Raw genomic sequence first — 19451 nt, 5'->3', positions numbered from 1 at the left:
CCTGTTATCCTGTTCTCAAGAACAGAAACAAAAACCCCGAAGACCAAAAAATTCCTGTATTGATCTACTTCTTCCCATTTATCTACTTCTCTCTGCTTGAGTTATCTCTTCCTAGATAATGATTTATGCTGAAACTTTATGGCTTAAAAACACAAACATTATTCCACAGTTTGTGTAGGTCAGGAATCCAGGTGCAGCATAGTGTCATTGGCTCAAAGTCTCTCATGAGGTTGCAGTCAATGTTTCAGTTGGAGCTGTGGTTTTATCTGAAGACATGAGTGGTAGGGAGAGGGATTTGCCTTTAAACTCACTCACATGCTTGCTGGCAGACCTTGAACTTTCACTGTGTGGGATTCTCCACAGGGCTGCTTCACATTACTGCAACTGATGTCCACCAGGGCGTGTGATGACGGAGGGTAGAGAGGGAGAGACAGGAAGAGAGAGAGAACCCAGCATGAAAGCTGGAGTCTTTTTAGAATGTAACATCAGAAGCGACATGCCCACCACTTCTGCTATATTCTATTCTTTAGAGGCAAGTCAGTAAATCAAGTTCACACTCAAGGGGACGGGAGTTATACAAGAGTATGATTACTAGGAAGCAGGGGTCGTTGAGACTATCTTAAAGGCTGATTACTACAACAGGGCAGGTGCTCACAATATCCAGCAGAAAACAAGAGTTGAAGGGTTACTCATCTGAGCAGATATTTCAACAGCCACGAGGTGCTGGAGCAACAGAGATTGAAGTTCAAGCCTAATAAAGTGGAGGAGAATAGGTAATACTCCAGGCTTTCAGTCAAAACCCCAGAAGAGGCACAACTTAATGGTAAGTTCTACACTCTGTTCTCACCAACCAGAAATTATACACTTTATTCAACTATATACAGAACATTCACCAAAATAGACCATATGCTGGGCCAAAATCAAGGTTCAACAAATTTCAAACGATTGAAATTATGCAGAACATGTATTTATTTTAAACATCTTTATTGGAGTATAATTGCTTTACAATGGTGTGTTAATTTCTGCTTTAAAACAAAGTGAATCAGCCATACATATACATATATCTCCATATCTCCTCCCTCTTGAGTCTTGCTCCAACTCTCCCTATCCCACCCCTCTAGGTGGTCACAAAGCACCGAGCTGATCTCCCTGTGTTAAGTGGATGCTTCCCACTAGCTATCGATTTTACATTTGGTAGTGTATATATGTCCATGCCACTCTCTCACTTCGTCACAGCTTACCCTTCCCCCTCCCCGTGTCCTCAAGGCCATGCTCTACGTCTGCGTCTTTCTTCCTGTCCTGCCCCTAGGTTCTTCAGAAAAAAATTTTTTTTTTCATTTTAGATTCCATATATATGTGTTAGCATACAGTATTTGTTTTTCTCTTTCTGACTTACTTCACTCTGTATGACAGACTCTAGGTCCATCCACCTCACTACAAATAACTCAGTTTTGTTTCTTTTTATGGTTGACTAACATTCCATTGAATATATGTGCCACGTCTTCTTTATCCATTCATCTGTCAGTGGACACTTAGGTTGCTTCCATGTCCTGGCTATTGTAAACAGAGCTGCAATGAACATTGTGGTACATGACTCTTTTTGAATTATGGTTTCTCAGGGTATATGCCCAGTAGCGGGATTGCTGGGTTGCATGGTAGTTCTATAGTTAGTTTTTTAAAGAACTTCCATACTGTTCTCCATAGTGGCTGTATCAATTTACATTCCCACCAGCAGTGCAAGAGCGTTCCCTTTTCACCACACCCTCTTCAGCATTTATTGTTTGTAGAAGTTCTGATGATAGCCATTCTGACTGGTGTGAGGTGACACCTCACTGTAGTTTTCGTTTGCATTTCTCTAATGATTGGTGATGTTGAGCATCCTTTCATCTGTTTGTTGGCGATCTGTATGTCATCTTTGGAGAAATGTCTATTTGGGTTTTCTGCCTATTTTTGGATTGGGTATTTGTTTTTTTGATATTGAGTTGCATGAGCTGCTTGTAAATTTTGGAGATTAATCCTTTGTCAGTTGCTTCATTTGCAAATATTTTCTCCCATTCTGAGGGGGAACGTCTCTTCATCTTGTTTATGGTTTCCTTTGCTGCGCAAAAGCTTTTAAGTTTCATTAGGTCCCATTTGTTTATTTTTGTTTCTATTTCCATTACTCTAGGAGGTGGGTCAAAAAAGATCTTGCTGTGATATATGTCGTAGAGCATTCTGCCTATGTTTTTCCTCTAAGAGTTTTATAGTGTCTGGTCTTACATTTAGATCTTTAATCCATTTTGAGTTTATTTTTGTGTATGGTGTTAAGGAGTGTTCTAATTTCATTCCTTTACATGTAGCTGTCCAGTTTTCCAAGCACCACTTATTGAAGAGGCTGTCTTTTCTCCATTGTGTATTCTTGACTCCTTTATCAAGGATAAGGTGACCATATGTGTGTGGGTTTATCTCTGAGCTTTCTATCCTGTTCCATTGATCTATAGTTCTGTTTTTTGTGCCAGTACCATACTGTCTTGACTACTGTAGCTTTGTAGTATAGTCTGAGTCCGGGAGCCTGATTCCTCTAGATCCGTTTTTCTTTCTCAAGATTGCTTTGGCTATTTGGGGTCCTCTGTGTTTCCATACAAATTGTGAAATTTATTGTTCTACTTCTGTGAAAAATGCCATTGGTAGTTTGATAGCGATTGCTTTGAATGCATAGATTGCTTTGGGTAGTATAGTCATTTTCACAATGTTGATTCTTCCAATCCAAGAACATGGTATATCTCTCCATCTGTTTTTATCATCTATAATTTCTTTCCTCAGTGTCTTATAGTTTTCTGCATACAGGTCTTTTGTCTCCTTATATAGGTTTATTCCTAGGTTTTTATTCTTTTTGTTGCAGTGGTAAATGGGAGTGTTTCCTTAATTTCTCTTTCAGATTTTTCATCATTAGTGTATAGGAATGCAAGAGATTGCTGGGCATTAATTTAATAGGATAATAGTATCCTGCTACTTTACCAAATTCATTGATTAGCTCTAGTAGTTTTCTGGTAGCATCTTTAGGATTCTTTATGCATAGTATCATGTCATCTGCAAAGAGTGACAGCTTTACTTCTTCTTTTGTGATTTGGATTCCTTTTATTTCTTTTTCTTCTCTGATTGATGTGGCTAAAACTTCCAAAATTTTGCTGAATAATAGTGGTGAGAGTGGACAACCTTGTTTTGTTCCTGCTCTTAGAGGAAATGGGTTCAGTTTTTCACATTGAGAATGATGTTAGCTGTGGGTTTGTCATATATGGCCTTTATTATGTTGAAGTAAGTTCCCTCTATGCCTACTTTCTGGAGGACTTTTATCATAAGTGGGTGTTGAATTTTGTCGAATGCTTTTTCTGCATCTATTGAGATGATCATATGATTTTTATCCTTCAGTTTGTTAATATGGTGTATCACATTGATTGATTTGCATATATTGAAGAATCCTTGTATTCCCAGGATAAACCCCACTTGATCATGGTGTATGACCCTTTTCATGTGCTGTTGGATTCTGTTTGCTAATATTTTATTGAGGATTTTTGCATCTATGTTCATCAGTGATATTGGCCTGTAGTTTTCTTTCTTTGTGACAACTTTTTCTGGTCCTGGTATCAGGGTGATGGTGGTCTTGTAGAATGAGTTTGGGAGTATTTCTCCCTCTTCTATATTTTGGAAGAGTTTGAGAAGGATAGGTGTTAGCTCTTCTCTAAATTTTTGACAGAATTCACTTGTGAAGCCATCTGGTCCTGGGCTTTTGTTTATTGGAAGATTTTTAATCACAGTTTCAATTTCAGTGCTTGTGATTGGTCTGTTTATATTTTCTATTTCTTCCTGGTTCAGTCTTGAAAGGTTGTGCTTTTCTAAGAATTTGTCCATTTCTTCCCAGTTGTCCATTTTATTGGCATAGAGTTGCTTCTAGTAATCTCTCACAAGTCTTTATATTTCTGCAGTGTCCATTGTTACTTCTCCTTTTTCGTTTCTACTTCTATTGATTTGAGTCTTCTCCCCTTTTTTCTCGATGAGTCTGGCTAATGGTTTATCAATTTTGTTTATCTTCTCAAAGACCCAGCGTTTATTTTATTGATCTTTGCTACTGTTTCCTTCATTTCTTTTTCATTATTTCTGTTCTGATCTTTATGATTTCTTTCTTTCTTCTAAGTTTGGGTTTTTTTTTCTTCTTTCTCTAATTGCTTTAGGTGTAAGGTTAGGTTGTTTATTTGAGCTGTTTCTTGTTTCTTGAGGTAGGATTGTATTGCTATAAACTTCCCTCTTAGAACTGCTTTTTCTGCATCCCATAGGTTTTCGTTTGTCGTGTTTTCATTGTCATTTGTTTTTTGGTAATTTTTGATTTCCTCTTTGATTTCTTCAGTGATCTCTTGGTTAATTAGTAGTGTATTGTTTAGCCTCCATGTGTTTGTATTTTTTACCGATTGTTTTCTGTAATTGGTATCTAGTCTTATAGTGCTGTGGTCAGAAAAGATACTTGATACAATTTCAATTTTCTTAAATATACCAAGGCTTGATTTGTGACCCATGATATGATCTATCCTGGAGAATGTTCCATGAGCCCTTGAGAAGAAAGTGCATTCTGTTGTTTTTGGATGGAATGTCCTATAAATATCAATTAAGTCCATCTTGTTTAATGTATCATTTAAAACTTGTGTTTCCTTATTTATTTTTATTTTGGATGATCTGTCCATTGGTGAAAGTGGGGTGTTAAAATCCCCTACTATGACTGTGTTGCTGTCAACTTCCCCTTTTATATCTGTTAGTGTTTGCCTTATGTATTGAGGTGCTCCTATGTTGGGTGCATAAATATTTCCAGTTGTTATATGTTCTTCTTGGATTGATCCCTTGATCATTATGTAGTATCCTTCTTTGTCTCTTCTAACAGTCTTTATTTTAAAGTCTATTTTGTCTGATATGACAATTGCTACTCCAGCTTTCTTTGATTTCCATTTGCATAGAATAACTTTTTCCATCCTATCACTTTCAGTCTGTATGTGTCCCTAGGTCTGAAGTGGGTCTCTTGTAGACAGCATATATACAGGTCTTGTTTTTGTATCCATTTAGCCAGTCTATGTCTTTTGGTTGGAGCATTTAATCAATTTACATTTTAGGTAGTTATCAATATGTATGTTCCTATTATCATTTTATTAATTGTTTGGGGTTTGTTATTGTAGTTCTTTTCCTTCTCTCGTGTCTCCTGCCTAGAGAAGTTCTTTTAGCATTTGTTGTTAAGCTGGTTTGGTGGTGATGAATTCTCTTAGCTTTTGCTTGTCTGTAAGGGTTTTAATTTCTCCATTGAATCTGAATGAGATCCTTGCTGGGTAGAGTAATCTTGGTTATAGGTTTTTCCCTTTCTTCACTTTAAATATGTCCTGCCACTCCCTTCTGGCTTGCAAAGTTTCTGCTGAAAGATCAACTGTTAACCTTATGGGGATTCCCTTGTATGTTATTTGTTGTTTTTCCCTTGCTGCTTTTAATATTTTTTCTTTGTATTTAATTTTTGATAATTTGATTAATATGTGTCTTGGTGTGCTTCTCTTTGGAGTTATCCTGTATGGGACTCTCTGCGCTTCCTGGAGTTGATTGATTATTTCCTTTCCCATATTAGGGAAGTTTTCAACTACAATCTCTCCAAATATTTTCTCAGTCCCTTTCTTTTTCTCTTCACCTTCTGGGACCCCTGTAATTCAAATGTTGGTGTGTTTAATGTTGTCCCAGAGGTCTCTGAGACTGTCCTCCAATTCTTTTCATTCTTTTTTCTTTATTCTGCTCTGCGGTAGTTATTTCCACTATTTTATCTTCCAGGTCACTTATCCATTCTTCTGCCTCAGTTATTCTGCTATTGATTCCTTCTAGAGAATTTTAAATTTCATTTATTGTTTTGTTCATCATTGTTTGTTTGCTCTTTAGTTTTCTAGGTCCTTGTTAAACGTTTCTTGTGTTTTCTCCATTCTATTTCCAAGATTTTCAATCATCTTTACTATCATTACTCTGAATTCCTTTTCAGGTAGACTGCCTATTTTCTCTTCATTTGTTTGGTCTGGTGGCTTTTTACTTTGCTCCTTCATCTGCTGTGTGTTTCTCTATCTTCTCATTTTGCTTAACTTACCGTGTTTGGGGTCTCCTTTTCACAGGCTGCAAGTTCATAGTTCCCGTTGTTTTTGGTGTCTGCCCGCAGTGGCTAAGGTTGTTTCAGTGGGTTGTGTAGGCTTCCTGGTGGAGGGGACTGGTGCCTGTGTTCTGGTGGATGAGGATGGTTCTTGTCTTTCTGGTGGGCAGAACCATGTCTGGTGGTGTGTTTTAGGGTGTCTGTGAACTTATTATGATTTTAGGGAGTCTCTCTAATAATTGGTAGGGTTGTTTTCCTGTCTTGCTAGTAGTTAGGCATAGGGTGTCCAGCACTGTAGCTTACTGGTTACTGAGTGGAGCTGGCTCTTAGCTTTGAGTCATTGGGAGACCATTCGCCATTTAATATTATGTGGAGCTGGGAGGTCTCTGGTGGACCAATGTCCTGAACTTGGACTTCCCACCTCAGAGACACAGACCTGACACCTGGCTTGAGTACCAAGGCCCTGTCAGTCACATGGCTTTCTTCTGGCCTCTGCTGCTGACCAGTGATCCTTGGCATTCCTTGGCTTGAGGCAGAATAACTCCAATCTCTGCCTCAGTAGTCACATGGCATTCCTCCTGGGTATCTGTGTCCAAATTTCCCTCCTCCTGATGGTCATTCCTCTCACAGTCTGTGATCTCCCTCCACCTGGTCTCTATTTACACCTGGAAGCGGGAGGTGCTTACATGCAGGTGGAGCGGGAAATCCCGGGGATGCAGTGGTGCCTGCAGTTGGCGCCATGCTAATGGAAGGAGCGCCGAGTTGTCACCTCATTGTAGTTTTGATTTGCATTTCTCTAATAATTAGTGATGTTGAGTATCTTTTTTGTGTCTGTTGGCCATCTGTATGTCTTCTTTGGAGAAAAGTCTATTTACATCTTCTGTCCATTTTTTTATTATATCTTGTAGTTTTAAATTGCATTTCCCTAATGAAAAATGATGTTAATAATCTTTTCATGGGCTTATTAGCTATCTTTTGTGAAGTGCCCATTTAAATATTTCACCTATTTTTATTGGTTGTTTGTCTTTTTCTTACTGAGTTGTAAGAGATCTTTATATATTTAAGAGACACGCAATTTTTCAGATATATGTTTTGCAAATATCTTCACCTTGTGCATGACTTACCTTTTTATCCTCATCACAGTGTTTTTTGATGAAGGCCAATTAATCGATTTCTTTACTTTTAGAGTTTGTGCTCTGGGGTTTTATTTAAGAGATCTTTGCCAAACCCAGGTTAAGTAAGGATTTCTCCCAAGTTTTCTTCTAAAATTCGATATATTTAGCTCTTAAGTTTCACGTAAAAGAGAAATATGATGTCTTTCAAGTTAATTTTTGTATATGTTGTGAGTTCAGGGTAAAAGTTAATTTTTTTCATGCAGTTATCCAGTTCTTCCAGCACCACTTTTTGAAATCATTATACATATACATATATATATATATATATATATATATTTCTTTTTTTTCAGATTCTTTTCCCTTATAGTCTATTACAAAATATTGAGTATAGTTCCCTGTGCTATACAGCAGGTCCTTGTTGGTTATCTATTTTTTTATGTAGTAGTGTGTATATGTTAATCCCATGAAGGCTTGCTTTTAAGTTTTGCTAAGTGAGACCAGGACAACATTTATTCCAGGTGTAATTTTGTTCCACTATTGAGGCAACATCCTTCTGATGCTTTGTGTATTGTAAGGCTATTTTCCAATTTGACTGGTGGGAAAGCAAACTATTTCTAGCACTGTGTAATCACTGGAGTTGTTCCACCTGAATCTTTCCAGTGTTTTCTTTTTTAAATTTTTTCCTCCTGCTTCATTTTTTTTTTCTTTTTTTCTTTTTTTCTTTTTTTTTTCTTTGCGGTACACGGGCCTCTCACTGTTGTGGCCTCTCCCATTGCAGAGCATAGGCTCCTGATGCGCAGGCTCAGCGGTCATGGCTCACGGGCCCAGCCGCTCCGCAGCATGTGGGATCTTCCCGGACCAGGGCACGAACCCACGTCCCCCGCATCAGCAGGCGGACTCTCAACCACTGCGCCACCGGGGAAGCCCTTCCTCCTGCTTCAGATAGTTTATTCCCATGCATGGGCTGAGAAGTACTCAGTTAAAGGATTGCAGGGTATCTGCTACACATTTCTAAAACTCTCTCTGCATGCAGCAGACCTCTCTGTGCATCTTTCTCCTCTTCCATAATCTGTCCTGCAAACTCTTAGCTACTTTGGCTCCCTCGAATTCCTAACTGCATCCTCAATTCAGAGAGACCATTGAGCTGTTTGTGGTCCCCCTCCCTGCACTGCAGCCTGGAAACTCTCTCTAGGCAGTAATCTGGGTAATTGCTGGGCTCCCATCACTTGTTTGTCTTCTTTCAGGGATTGTAGTCCTGTGCTGCTTGTTGTAGTGTCTGAAGCCATGGTTTTATATATTTTGCCCATTATATTTTTAGTCATTTACACCAAAAGGGAAAATTGCATTTCTGCTACCGCATCAAGATTGAAACTAGAAATCCCTTTTCCTAGATATTGCACCCTGTTTGTATAAGGTTGGGAGTATCTCTACAATATCCTGCTCAAGCCACATATCTTAGGATTCTCGTTTAAAAACACCTGGCATTTATCAGAGATAAAGATAGTTGAAGTACTTTTAATTGCTGACTTACAGTGTGAACATTTTTTTTAAATAAATAAATTTATTTGTTTATTTATTTATCTTGGTTGCAGTGGGTCTTCGTTGCTGTGTGCTGGCTTTCTCTGGTTGTGGCGACTACTCTTCGTTGCGGTGCGTGGGCTTCTCACTGTGGTGGCTTCTCTTGTTGTGGAGCACAGGCTCTAGGCGTGCAGGCTTCAGTGGTTGTGGCACATGGGCTCAGTAGTTGTGGCTCGCAGGCTCTAGAGCGCAGGCTCAGTAGTTGTGGCACACAGGCTTAGTTGCTCCACGGCATGTGGGATCTTCCTGGACCAGAGATCGAACCTGTGTCCCCTTCATTGGCAGGCAGATTCTTAACAACTGTGGTACCAGGGAAGTCCCAGTGTGAACTCTTGATTAAATATTACCTAACCGTTCTCAAGGTTCATATCATTTTTCATTACATTAAAAGTAATACATACCAATATTATTGATAAAAAATATTTTGAAGTAAATTGTAGATATTGTATCCCCTTCTCTCCAGTAAAAATTTGCCTGTGGACCTGGGATTTTGGTTTCACTTTCCAAATCCTCACCAGCAGAGTGCCAGCCAGGGGTTCTTCTTTCTTGTCTATGTGCCAAGATTAGATGCTGGAGCTAGGACCACGTGCAGAAGTGACAGAGAGGGGGTGCTCAGAGCTCTGCCACAGTCCCCTGAGCAGTGGCCAATGCCCCACCTTCTGCTGAGGTACATATTGTGTTCTGTTGTAACAAGTATCAGTGCTAACAAACTTCTCCTTGCTGCAGTGACTGGTGATTTCTATTGTTAGGTTTGCTTTTAGCAAATACGCAAGGAGAGTACTTATTCCTGAGGGCAAAGAGAGGAGAGGGTCGTCTAATGCTAAGACCAGAATCTATTTCCCAAGGTCAGGTGGGATTGAGGAAAGGAAACCAACTCTTAACAGAGGGACATTTCCATGGGCTTCAAGGCAGATCATTCCCCAGAATATTCTCCAGTAAGTCACCCACCCACACACCCATCCTCCCATCAAATATTCATTTACCATTTTTATCTTTGAGGGAAATCAAGAAATAAATAAAACGTAGTCTGTACCTTCAGTTTATAATCAAGTGGAAAATCAATCATAACCAGTCGTAAGATTCATTAACCTGAATCTCACTGTAGGAAATGCAGCTCCAGTTGTCACTTCTTAATTCACCACATGGTAACATCACTTCTTTCTCTAAGTCTTTCATAGACTTCTGCCTGCCTTACACACTAAGCCATATGTTCAATAAACATAGCCTGTGTACTGAATTTTTTCACACTGGGTTTCAAAGCCTCCATCCGTCTATCCATACACATATCACCTCTCTCCCCTTCAAAAGATAAATCGCAGCACCTTAATCTGATCACGGCAGCTGCAGGAAACAGTGACCGAATCAATACAATCCTTTGCTCTTGGGGACCTCTCAGGAGACTTGGTACAGATTTAGCAGGACAGCAAAACAAGTAACTAATAGTGTGAGTCTGTGTTTTCAGCAACACTCAGAGGGCTATGAAGCAACAAAGGAGGCCTTCTTGTTGCCAAGGAGGCAACCCTGGCAGCACCATTTGGAGAGAACAGCCAAGGTGGATAAAGGTGTTAGCAGAGCATCTTGCCCTCTTCCAGCCATCCCCTGGGCCTCGCGAGAGCACTGAATCTGGCTATCCGTGCTCTGGAGAATCAAAGTGCTACAAAGACTCATTCCATGGCTGTGAAGATAACTTCCCCTTGGATCTGGCAGGGGAGTTTATCTCTACAACACCAGCAAGAGATCTTTTATCTTAATCCAGGGTCAACTTCAAAGATGATTTTTCATTATTTTGATGTGCATCTTTTAAAGCACTTCATCCTGAGGAGAAATATATACTTTCCATGGAAATAAAGTTTTTTGGAGCAATTAGAGACCTTCATAAATGTCGAGGAAAGATCTCTAACAAGAACTAGTGGTATGCACACATCTGCCTGATTTTAGATGAGGTTCCCATGACCAAGCTTTATCTCCATTATTTTTCTAGTGGTTATCAGATAAATTAATAACAAAGTGAATGAATAGACAAATTGTGGTAGATCCATATGATTGAATACTATGCAGAAATAAAAAGGAGCAGATTATTGGCACACAAAACATACAAATAGTTATGCTGAGTGAATGAAGACAGATAAAAGTGAGTACATACTATATGACTCCATTTATGTAAAATTTTAGAAAATGCTAATCTCCAGTGACGGAAAGCAGGGCAGTGGCTTCCTATGGTTCGGGGTGATGCAAGTACGAACAGGAGGAAGGGATTACAAAGGAGCAAGAGGAAACTTCGGGTCTGACCCTTACACACACACATACACCCACACGCTTGCACATACATGTATATGTCAAATTTTATTGTCGTGATTTTTTCACAAGTGTGTATGTACAAACTCATGAAATGGTACACTTTAAACATGTTCAGTTTATTTTGTGTCAGTTACACCTCAATAAAGCAAAAAAAAAAAAAGTGGGTACTATTATTATATATCCTTATTGCTACCTGAACTAATCTCACTTACTCACTTCAAAGTTTCTTAAGGGCACAGTTGATGTTCTGCTCTCAATGATCCCAGGAAGAGATCAAAGAACAGTGATAAATACTGACACTTAGCTGCTCTCTGACGAGAACCTCAGCCCAGTCTACTCGTAGGCTCTGGTTGAGCTCAGCATTTTCAGAGAATATAAAGAGTGAGGTGAGCTAGGGTTGTGGACATTCCTTGGTACTCCCATCCCTTCCTGACACCACGCTCCATGACAGAATTTCTAATTTGGTTAGGTTTCAAGGACATTGACTGAGCTACAGTTATTGGGTTGGCCAAAAAGTTCGTTCAGGCTTTTCCGTAAGATGTTACGGACTTTTTGGCCAACCAATATCAGTGGGTGGAATTATTGTTTATTAACTGAACAAACTCAGTCTTTGGTCTCTTTCTTCCATTTTTCTTCCACACAGGTGGGTATAGAGAAAAAGGACTCCTCTCCCGTCCTTACCTCCAGTTCGAGCTAGTGAATCACTGTGGTATCTTGATTTCGAAGACACCACACTTTCCTGATTCTCTTCTTACCTTGTTGGCCACCCCTCAGTCTTCTTTGCTGATTCCTCTTTATTTCATCCCCCCACCAATGTCTTAATCCATTAGGGCTGCTGTAAAAAACATACCATAGACTGGGTAGCTTATAAATAAGAGATATTTATTTCTCACAATTCTGGAGCTTAGGAAGTCCAAGATCAAGGCAATGGAACATTCAGTGTCTGGTGAGACATGCTTCCTGGTTCAGAGAGAGCCATCTCTTGCTGTGTCCTCACATTGTGGATGGGTGAGGGGCCTCTCTGGGTTCTCTTTTATAAGGACGCTAATCCCATTCAAGAAAGCTCTACTCTCATGACCTAATCACTTCCCAAAGACTCCACCTCCTAAAGCCGTCACATTGGGGGTTAGAATTTCACCATATGAATTTTGGGAAGACACAAATATTTAGTCTACAGTACCCAGAGTACAGTCCTCATGCCTCTTTACTTCTTTGCTACATCCACAAATTCTATTTCATGGCTGTCAATATCATCCATATACCTATGATGATGTCCATATGTGCGCCTTCAGTCTGAACCTCTCTGAACTCTAGACTTGTATATCCAATGGCCTTGTTGACATTTCCTTTCAAATGTCTAAGAGACATCTTAGCATGTCTCCAACTGAGCTTCTGATTTCCCCACCCTTATCAAACCTATTCTACCTTCCATCTTCCTCATCTCAATTATTGGCAATTCTGAACCTTGTAATCATCCTTTAGTTCTTTCTTTCTGTTATACCATACATCCAATTCATTAGAAAGTCTTGTTGGCTCTACCTTCAAAGTAAATCCAGAATCTGAGTAATTCTCACCATGTCTTTTGCTACCACCTGATGTAACCCACAATTATCTCTTACCAGAGTTAATTCAATAACCTCCTAACTGCTCTCTGTGCTCCTGCCTTTCCCCCCCTGCAGCCATTCTCAACCCAGCAACCAAAGAGATCCTTATAAATCCTAAGTCACTTCTCTATTCAAAACCAGCAATGGCTTTTTTTTTTTTTTTTTTTTTTTTTGGTACGCGGGCCTCTCACTGTTGCGGCCTCTCCCTTTGCGGAGCACAGGCTCCGGACGCGCAGGCTCAGCGGCCATGGCTCACGGGCCCAGCCGCTCCGCGGCACGTGGGATCTTCCCGGACTGGGGCACGAACCCGTGTCCCCTGCATCGGCAGGCGGACTCTCAACCACTGCGCCACCAGGGAAGCCCACAGGGTAAAATTAAAGTCCCCACTAGGGACCCTCACGCTTTCCCCTGTCTCCCCCCCCCCCACTCTCCCCTTGGCCACATACTCCAGCCACACCACACTCCTTAATTTTCCATGTCCTCCTAGCATATTTCTTCCCAGTTGAGGATCTTTGCTATTAGTGTTTCTTTGGCCTGGAATATTCTTCTCCCAGATAGCTATTTTCCTCAGTCTTATTTTTTTCAGGTTTCTGTTAATATCATCTTAGTAGGGAAGCCATTTTTGGCCCCCTTATATAAAATAGAAACCCACCCCTCTCTGTCACTCACTGTCCTCCTTAGCCTGCTTCTCGTTCTCTGCTGCTCTTACCATTATATTACATAGTATATATTTGTTTATTTCCTTTACCCCTGATTCCCACAACCCCAAACTAGGACATATTCAAGCATGAGGAAAGAGTCTCTATTTCCTTCATTGCTATAATCTCAATGCCTGGACATAGTAGCCAATCAATAATATTTGTTGAATGAATAAATGAGGTATTCTCTTTTTGCTAAGGTAGTAGGATTCAAAGGTTCCCTGATACATTCCATCCCTAATTTATTCCTCTCTTTGGGAACAACGAGCACCCTATTCTTTAATTGAGGCTTAATCTTTAAGGCAGAGTGATAGAAAAGGACTGATGTCCATGTGGTTCAGGACCAACATAGGACCAGTCTGACAATGGTAACATCCACAGCTGTCAGCGTGGGTGCTCAGAGACTGCCATACATGGGCACTTAGTGGACTACTAACCTCTCATTATTAGGCTTCTCTGATTTCCAATTCTATAGCATCTCCACCAAGTGTTAACTTATTTTAAAGAATGAGAACAGATTGTTACATTTGATGTTTTTTATTTAGAAACGATCTCAAACTTACAGAAAAGTTGGAAGTGAGTTTAAAAAAAGTAGAAAACATTTTGCTTTCTAAATTATTTAAGGTGTCAACTAGATGGCTCATCACCTTCAAATATTGATACTTTAAGGTATATACCTCTAACAAACAAGGACATTCTTCTACAAAAACCACAACAATCACAATCAGGAAATTAAGTGAAACAGTACTACCATCCAATCCTCTGTCCCCTTTCAAGTTTCACTAATTGATCCAACAATGTCTTTTGTAACAAAAGGATCCTATTCAGACTCATGTGTTGCATTTAGTTGTCATATCTCTTTTGTCTCCTTCAATCTAGAAGAGTTTTTCAGTTTTCTTTTGGTTTTCATGGCCTTTTGAAGGTAAAAGGCCAGCTATTTTGTAGAATGTCCCTCAATTTTGGTTTGTCTGATGTTTCCGCATTGTTAGATTCAGGCTGTATATATCTCTGGCAGAGGTTTCACACAAGTGATGTTTTTCTCACTGAAGCCTATCAGGGAGTGTGCAGTTTTGATTTTCCACCTCACTGATTCTGTTTACTTTGTTAACTCGATTAAGGTGATACCTGCTAGGCTTCTGCACTCTATACTCTTTTGAGTACTTTATAATTAATAAATATTTGGGAGGAGGTACTTTAAAATTATATAAAGATTCCATCCGTCACCGACCTTTCTATTCATTTATCTATTTGTATCAGTATGGATTCATGGTTCTTATTTTATTATATATCTAATAATTTATTACTATTGTGTATTTTTGCTTTGAACTTTCCTAGATTTGGCTAGCGGGTGCTCTTTCATGCTAGCTCCTCTCTCTTTTTGATGTGCTCTCATCTTTCTTTTCTTTCTTTGTTGTTGTTGGCTTTTGTTGTTTTTTCGTTTGTCTTTTTGTTTTTTGAGCAATAAAAGGATTCAGGCTCATCTTCTGTTTTCTCTAAGCCATTTCTTTAAGGAGTCCTAGTTCCTTTAGAGGAGAATGGTATTTAGAATCTAAGATCTGAGTGTCAGATTTGTTCATTGCTTTTGGGGTGTTGTTGCTCCAACATACTCAAACGGACAGGCCTAGGGAATATACGTACGGATACACACATGTACATAATACTTATGCACATTTATATCTTTATTTCTGTATACATCAATACATACATCAGCAACTATGGGTTCCAACTATGGATTCAGTTACAGGACAGCATCACAGTGTTCATTCTACTTTTTTTCTCTTTTCTGACTGGTACTTCTCTTCACTGGCAGTGAGAAACTTGACTCCCATTATCCTTGCTGTGTTAACTTATTTAATCAAACCAATCTCCAGTCACTGCCTCAGTTGCCACCATCACCCCACACCTCCTTACCCTGCCAGTATTTCAACACTCTGCTGGGACATCCCCTCTTAAGTGGGGGCCCTTCTCACTCTGCTCTCTCTGATACAATGCATTGGGCAGCTATCCTACACGGATGCCCTTTTAACATTGCTGAGGCTCTGATCCCTTTCAACAAGCCCTATCCCCCACCCTCACCCCACCTGGGCTCCCTCTGGCAGACCACCCATGTGGATCTCCTTCCACCAACCCTAGTAAACCCTTGTTACATTTCATTTTGATTAGGCTTAAGTTGATCCCAAACTGATGTTAGTTTCAATTTGCTGCAACGTTTTGATCCAAGCGCTACAGGTTTTTCTTCTGAGATGCACTGTTTTCTTTCAGCCAATAGTATGTTTTAATAATCAGGGATCCATAGCCTTCTCAGCCATGGCTTTCAAAGGGGCATTGGCATGACATTGTTTCTTTAATCAAATGGATTAATTACAATGTCTGAGGAATGGTCCAATGGCCTTCACTTAATACAAAGCCAAGTAGCTTTACAAAATCTGCAATGAATAGATTCTAGGGTCTTCAAACTGAGCCAGGAAGACAAACTCCCTGGATGTTGGGAATGTACAGAGTGGGCAGCGCTGATTATTGATCCAGTTATACTTTGAATGCAAGTGGGTAGAAGAATAAAAGTGAACTGACAGTCCTGAGGGTTACAAATACCATCCCCATCTTCTTTCAAGGACTGCAGAGAGGTTTAAAAGAAAATAGTACTTGTGACGACAATATTAAAATGTATGATTTTTGAAGGCAATGTTTTTTGACTTCCAAGCACAGTTAAGGTCTAACTACGCTCGAAAACCTCAGAGGAAGACTTTTCTCCCCTCTATCCTCTGACTTGGCTTACAAAAAGAACTTTGTAAACTATAGAGTATGATGCTATGATTGCCGTTATGAGGTGGTGGTCGTGGTATTTGGGTAGGATTAACAGATGTTAATTCTCTTTTTGTGGCATATTCATTTGTGATACTTGGGGCCAAGTCAGGCTTGGTTTTCTTGGCCGATGTCAGTTTTTTGTCTTTCTGGTGTTAATGACAGCTTTGAAAAATGCCTTGAGCTAATTTTCCTTGAATTTCAGCCATCCCTTGTTCTTCTAAGGTTTTTAAGGAAAGTATGAATTTTTTATGCCTTATTTGCCTATGTAACAGAGGAAACTCTTTGTGAAGCATTTTAGATATTTTGTCTCAATTTGTTTTTTTACATGGAAAACACTTTACCATAAGAGCTAAACCACTACCTGAGACACTATGATAATGTCTATATGTTGGTATTAGTCCCTTCACTCTTTGTGGATGAAGACACTACAAGTAAGTAAGACAGATCTAGCGTCTTGGCTAAGTCTTTTCATTTCTCTGACCTTCACTGCTTCATCCTAGCTTTCCGCTTCACAGTGATGTGATCCTAGGCAGTTATTAACCTTTCAATGTCTGTTTTCTCATCTGAAAACCAAAGATAATAATATTACCTGCCTAATTAATAGGTTTTTGTGAAGATTAAATAAAGTAATGCAGATACAGGGCAATGCTCAGTAAATAGTCAGCATGTGGTAAATGTTTGCTGTTCCTACCTCTTATTTAACAGTTGGATTTTGCATGTGTTTGTAGTTTTTCTTCAATGGTAGCATATATGCAGCAGCCATGGGATATTTTGGAGACTATGCACTGCTTCACAGCTGTGCTCTCTATAGAGGACATATCAAGAAAGGCAGTTGGCTTTTTTATTGCTACCAACCTTGGTCATCAAAAGGATTTGTTTCCTTTTCCCATTGAGCAGAGGAAAAGTTGAGGAGGATTAATTCTTCCCTCTACCCCGAGGTAACACTAGGCTTTGGAGGAATTTTATAAATTCTGGAGAGAGTAAGAGGAACTCAGTCTTGGAATAATAGCAGGATGCGTATATGTGCTGAGCCATGTTGAAAACTTGCTGAAATTGGAGACATGAATTGGTAATTGCACCAGTAGGTGCAATTATGTGAGTCGCTTCCACAGTACTTGGAAAAAAACAAAAGCAGAGAAAAGACCCTGAAAAAGAATATATATATATATATATATATATATATAAATATATATATATATATATATAAATATATATATATATATATAACTGAATCACTCTGCTGTACACTTGAAACAAACACAACATTGTAAATCAACTAGACTTCAATTAAAAAAAAGAATGTCCTTTCAATGGCAAAAAGTTTAAAAGAACTGAGTATCAGAAGCCTAGCTCTATCATACATGTATCTAGAAAAAGGTATCTGAACCTCTGCACTATTGGCATATTCTTTGCTGTGGAGAGAAGTGCTATGCATTGTAGGCTGTTTAGCAGTATCTCTGGCCTTTACCCACTAATTGCCAGTAGAAAACTCCTTTTCTCACCCTTCAGGTGAGACCCTGCTTGCTGTTAAAAGGAGAAGAAGAACTGATTCACTTCATTGTACAGCAGAAACTAACACAACATCGTAAAGCAACTATACTCCAATTAAAAAAAAAAAAAAGAAGAAACAGAAGGAGGAAGAAGAGGAGGAGGAGAAGGGTAAGGGGGAGGGGAAGAGGAGAAAAGGGAAAGAAACAAAGAGTTCTAGCCCAAAGTGCTTCTTCAATGCCTTTGCAACTGCACTTCTGTTGGGTCTTCATGACATTTCACTAGGCATGCCTGTCTTCTCTGAATCTCCTTTGGACTCAAACTATGCTCTTCTTGCCTAATATTTAGGTAACAGGACAAGAGGCTCAGAGCAGTTCTATGACGGGTCTTCATGACATTTCACTAGGCATGCCTGTCTTCTCTGAATCTCCTTTGGACTCAAACTATGCTCTTCTTGCCTAATATTTAGGTAACAGGACAAGAGGCTCAGAGCAGTCCTATGACTGGCCTATGACGGCACAATATAACCTGTAATGTATGGCAAAGAGGATAAAGTTGCACATGGAATTAAGGTTGCTAATCAGCTGACTATAAGATAAAAAGATTAAGCTGGAGAATCTGGGTGGATCTAACATAGTCACAAGGGTCCTTATAAATGGAAAAGGGAAGAAAAAGAGATAGTGTCAGGATGATGCGACTTAAGAGAACCAACTGGCCCTTACTGGCTTTGAAAATGGGGGAAGAGGGCCATGAGCCGAGGAATGTGAGCAGAGTGTCTAGAACCTGGAAAAGGCAAGGAAAGAGCCTCCAGAAAGGAATGCAGCTGGGCTAATGCCTTGATTTACCCTAGTGAGACCCATCTCAGACTTCTGACCACCAGAACTGTAAGATACTAAATCTGTGTTGTTTTGAGTCACCAAACTTTTGGGAATTTGTAATGGCAATAACAGGACTGTTATACCTACCCCTTGAAATGTCGTGGTGTGTATGTATCCAGTCTGAAGTCCTTCAAACTACCTGCCCCGGGCTTGTGAGTACCACCTTGCACTTGGATCACTGTTTGACTTGACTGCACTGGCCCTGGACAAGGTTGGATGAGTTGGTACCCTGCCCCCCTCCTCTCACTGAGCACATTTGGTTGGCTAGAAGCCATGGAGAACCAATATGGGGCCAAATTCCTCCTGAATGGAATAAGGAGGCCTGTTTCAGCCCAGAGGTGAAAAGCTTGGATGGATTATCCCAGGAAATTCTCAGGATGCCTGACAAGCACCCTAGTTTGCAGCATTAGCTCATTGATGTGAAGCTTGAGCCTCTGAATGGTTTCCCCTTCCAAGGGCAGCCTGTGCAGGTGAACTGGAGAAATACCTTGACACCTTCTCGGGCTGACTTACTTCCTCTGCTCTCCTGGTTTCCTTTTGGGTGAGTGGAGGTAGGCTTAGGAAATTAGAAAAGCGCTAGAGAGACCTGCAGACTCAGAATGCCTCATGGTCCTTTGGTCCTATGCATAGCCTCATGGTACAGATGAAGGGACCTGTCCAGGGTTGAACCAGCATTTGAACAGACCATTTCCCTTTGTGTGACTCGGCAAAGAGAAAAATTGCGTCTTACTTTTTCAAATGGAAGCCCTAGCCGGGCCTCGAAGAGACTCGCAGAGACCGGCTGAGGAGTCTTGGTAGAGCAATGGTAGGAAAAGTTCGGGAACTGGGAAAGGCCGGAAAGGGGGCAGCACTGAGCT

This window comes from Kogia breviceps, chromosome 4 (assembly GCF_026419965.1).
Source record: "Kogia breviceps isolate mKogBre1 chromosome 4, mKogBre1 haplotype 1, whole genome shotgun sequence".
Lineage (NCBI taxonomy): Eukaryota > Metazoa > Chordata > Mammalia > Artiodactyla > Physeteridae > Kogia > Kogia breviceps.
The sequence above is the reverse complement of the archived record's forward strand: the minus strand, read 5'-3'. Positions refer to the sequence as shown.